This window comes from Triticum aestivum, chromosome 3B, assembly GCF_018294505.1.
Source record: "Triticum aestivum cultivar Chinese Spring chromosome 3B, IWGSC CS RefSeq v2.1, whole genome shotgun sequence".
NCBI lineage: Eukaryota > Viridiplantae > Streptophyta > Magnoliopsida > Poales > Poaceae > Triticum > Triticum aestivum.
The window spans coordinates 107051490-107056875 of record NC_057801.1 but is presented as its reverse complement, the minus strand read 5'-3'; positions in this window follow the sequence as shown (position 1 = coordinate 107056875).

Below are 5386 nucleotides of genomic sequence, written 5' to 3'. Positions count from 1 at the left end.
CAGTATATCTGCACCGGGAGGATCTTCCCTTCTTATCCCGGACCTACCGAGCCTCTGCACTTGTCCTATGGGCTTGGTATTACCGTGGAGATCTCCGTGCAGGATGTTGACTACTCTATGATCTCCATCATTCGAGCCGGGTATGCATCACTTCAGAATACCGAGTTCCGCTATCTGCCGGCGGCACACACTAGCCAGGAGGGCTGTTACATTGGGCTTTATGTCGATGCTTCTCATGAGGATCCACGACTCTGCACCACCACTAAGATGTTGGAGGAGACAGACCGAGATAACCGTGCCTTATGCACGGAGTTGTACAACACCCGCGCGGACCACTGGGCTACCCTGACACAGCTCGCACCTGCCGTGCAGACCGGTTACCTGCATATGCGGGATTTGTACCCTGTCCGCACATGTCTGTCGGCTCGCATGGATTATCCAGATGTTGGAGGTATCACGCCTCCACGTGGGCGCCGTCTGCCGCCATTTGTGGGACCGAGGCCTCATCCGAGTCCATATGGTCCATAGGCCCGACATGACCGTGAGTTTCCGGATCCGCACGTTCCGCTTCCAAGCTATGCGGGAAATCTCTATGAGGACTACTATGGAGACGGAGACAGCTGAGCTAGATCACGACACTAGTAGTATGTAGTAGTTGTATCTCCACAGTCCTGCGCGTCTTATGGAATATGACTTAGTGTGTACTAGATTCCGGAGGTGCAGAAAAATAATGTATAGGAGCTTGGAATGCCTTCGATGAGATGTAATCTTCCTTTCACCGCAGTTGTATTTGAGTTTGGTCTTGTACTAAACCATATATGGTGTGTATGACCGATGGTATAAATATGGCAGTTTCTGTATTACCATGTTGTACGGATGAACATCTTTCATTCTGAATCATCCATTACATTCTGCACTCCTATGTCATAATTTGTCATCCTTGTCTAAATCGTTGTTTTGTTTTCCTAGGATGGTCAACACCCGAAACAACCCTGCTTCCCCGAAGCAGGCTGAAGGCAGTGGGGCTAGAGATGCGAATCTGCCTCATCCTTCTTCCTTTGGTTGAGGTCACGTTGGAGGCTGAAGGGAACAAACGTGAGACCAAACGTTTGCTGGAACGCATTGAGCAGAACACAACGCAACACCAGAGGAACGACTTGTTGTCTCTCAGTGACTTCATCAAGTTGCACCCACCCACCTTCCATCATTCCGTCGAGCCCCTCGACGTGGATGGTTGGCTCCACAGCATCACCCACAAGCTACGCTCTGCCCACATAGCCGAAGCTGACAAGGTCACTTATGTTGCTTATCATCTTGAGGGCCCCATCGGTCTTTAGTGGGAGAACTATGAGGCCATGCGCCCAGCTGGCCAGGTTACCACTTGGGCAAAGTTCAGTGAGGCCTCCGTGAGCATCACATTCCGGAAGGTCTTATGGATCGCAAGCGGGAGGAGTTCTGCAACTTCACCCAGGGTAGACTCACTATGGATGCATACAGCAAAGAGTTTGGAAACCTAGCACGTTATGCAATTGAGGAAGTATCCACCGATGCCAAGAAGTAGGTGAGGTTCCGCAAGGGACTTAGCCCCGAGCTTCGCCGTGATCTCTGACTGCACGAGTGCACTTCCTTCCAGAAGCTAGTGAACAAGGCTATCAATGCTGAGACAGGTCAGGCTGACTTCAAAGCTACATGCAAGCATGCCCGTGACATTGGTTCCTCATCCGATTCTGGCTCTCTGAAGCGCCGGGTGTGGGTCCTAACACAGCTCTGCTACCCAGGTTCACATCGAGGCCATCCTATCAGGTGCCTCGTCCAATCCAGCAGTATACACCGCCCAAGTCTTATGGTGGATCAACCGCCATTGCTCCCCGATGCACCAGCACTGTGACATGCTTCAAATGTGGAGAACTAGGTCACTACATGCGAGAGTGTCCCCAGAAGAACCCCAACCCCAACCAGTCCGGAAAGGCTGTTGATACGTCTCCAACGTATCTATAATTTTTTATTGTTCCATGCTATTATATTACCCGTTTTGGATGTTTATGGGCTTTACTTTACACTTTTATATCACTTTTGGGACTAACCAACTAACCGGAGGCCCAGCCCAAATTGCTATTTTTTGCCTATTTTAGTGTTTCGAAGGAAAGGAATATCAAACAGAGTCCGACTGGAATGAAACCTTCGGGAGCGATCTTTTTGGAACAAATGTCATCCAGGGGACTTGGAGTGGACGTCAAGCAACAGAGGAGGTGGCCACGAGGGTGCCCGGCGCGCCCCCTGGAGGTGGCCGTGCCCCCCACCCTCGTGGGCCCCTCGAGCGTCCACCGACCTACTTCTTCCTCCTATATATACCCATGTACCCCGAAAACATCCAGGAGCACCACGAAAAACTATTTCCACCGCCGCAACCTTCTGTATCCGCGAGATCCCATCTTGGAGCCTTCGTCGCCGCTCCGCCAGAGGGGGAATCGACCATGGAGGGCCTCTACATCATCTCCAAGGCCTCTTCGATGAGTTGTGAGTAGTTTAACATAGACCTTCGGGTCCATAGTTATTAGCTAGATGACTTCTTCTCTCTCTTTGAATCTCAATACAAAATTCTCCTCGATCTTCTTGGAGATCTATTCGATGTAACTCTTTTTGCGGTGTGTTTGTCGAGATCCGATGAATTGTGGGTTTATGATCAAGTTTATCTCTGAGAAATATTTGAATCTCTTCTGAATTATTTTATGTGTGATTAAGTTATGTTTGCAAGTCTCTTCGAATTATCAGTTTGGTTTGGCCTACTAGATTGATCTTTCTTGCAACGGGAGAAGTGCTTACATTTGGGTTCAATCTTGCGGTGTCCTTTCCTAGTGACAGCAGGGGCAGCAAGGCACGTATTGTATTGTTGCCATCGAGGATAAAAAGATGGGGTTTGTATCATATTGCATGAGTTTATCCCTCTACATCATGTCATCTTTCTTAATGTGTTACTCTGTTATTTATGAACTTAATACTCTAGATGCATGCTGGATAGCGGTCGATGTGTGGAGTAATAGTAGTAGATGCAGGCAGGAGTCGGTCTACTTGTCACGGACGTGATGCCTATATACATGATCATGCCTAGATAATCTCATAAATTATTCGCTTTTCTATCAATTGCTCGACAGTAATTTGTTCACCCACCGTAATACTTATGCTATCTTGAGAGAAGCCACTAGTGAAACTTATGGCCCCCGGGTCTATCTTTTATCATATAAGTTTACCATCTACTTTTATTTGCATCTTTACTTTTCCAATCTATATCATAAAAATACCAAAAATATTTATCTTATCATATTATTTCTATCAGATCTCACTTTCGCAAGTGGCCGTGAAGGGATTGACAACCCCTTTATTGCGTTGGTGGCGAGGTTCTTGTTTGTTTGTGTAGGTGCGTGGGACTTTTGACGAGCCTCCTACTGGATTGATACCTTGGTTCTCAAAAACTGAGGAAATACTTATGCTACTTTGCTACATCACCCTTTCCTCTTCAAGGAAAACCAACGCAATCTCAAGACGTAGCAAGAAGGATTTTTGGCGCCGTTGCTGGGGAGGTCTTCGCTCAAGTCAAGACATACCAAGTACCCATCACAAACTCATCTCCCTCGCATTTTTTGCCATTTGCCTCTCATTTTCCTCTCTCCCACTTCACCCTTGCCGTTTTATTCGCCCTCTCTTTTCCAATCTCCTCTCTTTTTCGTTTGTCTTTTGTTCGCTCGTCGTAATGGCTAGTCCTCCTATCCTCGTTATTTCTCCGAACATGAAATTCTTAATTTTAAGCAAAGGGAGGGAGAAAATCTAAAAGATGCTTGTCATAGAATTTGCAATGTTCAAAATAGAACCACTAGGAAGATTTCTACTTCCGTTCTTCTTCACAATTTTTATGTAGGCATTACTCCATGGAATAGATGCATTCTTGATACCATTACCGAAGGGAATTTTTTGGATAGCCATACCTTTGATGCTTATAATGCTATGTTAGATTTGTTTGGTCCTCCTCCTCTCTTGGTAAATGGGACTATTTTACTCTAGAACATGTGATGCAAAGGCTTGAAATTATTGAAAATAAAGTTAGCACTGTTGAGTTAATTGAAAATTTAGATAAAAAGATTAATAACCAAATTACCCAATATGGATCTAGGGTTGGAGTCACTTTAAAATTTTTTAAAAGAAAGAACCTATAGTTAATGAAAGAATAGATCTAGATTCTACGAGCATCGGTAAACTTGAGGATATTATTACCAACTTAGGTCGGCCTTTTCGTCCGTGAAAAACACTCCAAATACTCCTACCAAAACTGCCAAATTTATTTATGTTCCTAAAAATAAGGGTGAATCTTCTAATAAGGGAAATGCGGATCTCAAATCAATAAGTGTTCACCCCAATTGTCTCTCTATCATTTTTTGAAACCTGTGACAGTGGGAGAGGCTCCCACTGTGATATATTACTTTTCAAAATTTGCATAGTACATTGTACAAGAGATTTACATAGGGCACCCCTTACCACTTTGTGGTTTTGGGGGTAGGGAAAGACTAGAAAGCCAAACTAGTCAGAGGGTAGAGAGTCTAAGAGTAAGAAGATGAAATCCTTCATGGTATCTTTTACTCTATACTGAAGTAAGCCAAAATCAGTTTTGAATCTAGCTAGCCAGGAATTGTAGGAAGGGATGATGTTTCTGAAAAGCTTGTCATTCATCTCCTTCCATATACTCCAAGATGTTTGAAGAAAGGCCTCCATGAACATGGGTTTGTGCCAATTGCGTTTGGCCGTTTCCAACCAAGTCAGCCGAAGGAACCTTTTGCTACAAACGAATTTCTTTAATTCTTGCCTAGGAGCTTAATCATTGCTAAAAAGGGATAAACCCCTAAAGATTATAAGTGCTCTATTGAGGAATTGAGTGCCAAAGATGGCACTACTTAGATCTATCCTCGCTTTTATGCCTAGCTTGGGGCGTTAAACAATAACGCTAGTTGGGAGGCAACCCAATTTTATTTTTGTTTTTTTGTTTTTTCTTCTGTTTAGTAATAAATATTTCATCTAGCTTCTGTTTAGATGCATTTTCGTGTTTTAGTTAGTGTTTGTGCCAAGTAGAACCTATAGGATAACCTACGGTGATAGTTAATTTGATTCTGCTGAAAAACAGAAACTTTGCGCGCACGAAAATAATTTTAGTAATTCACAGAAACGTGATTTTGCGTTGATTATTTTTTCTGTATATAAATAGGAACTTTTCCAGGACTTCCTATTTTGTTAGGATTTTTAGAGTTCCATAAGTATTCAAGAGTTACAGATTGCTATAGACTGTTCTGTTCTTGACAGATTCTGTTTTTCGTGTGTTGTTTGCTTATTTTGATGCATCTAT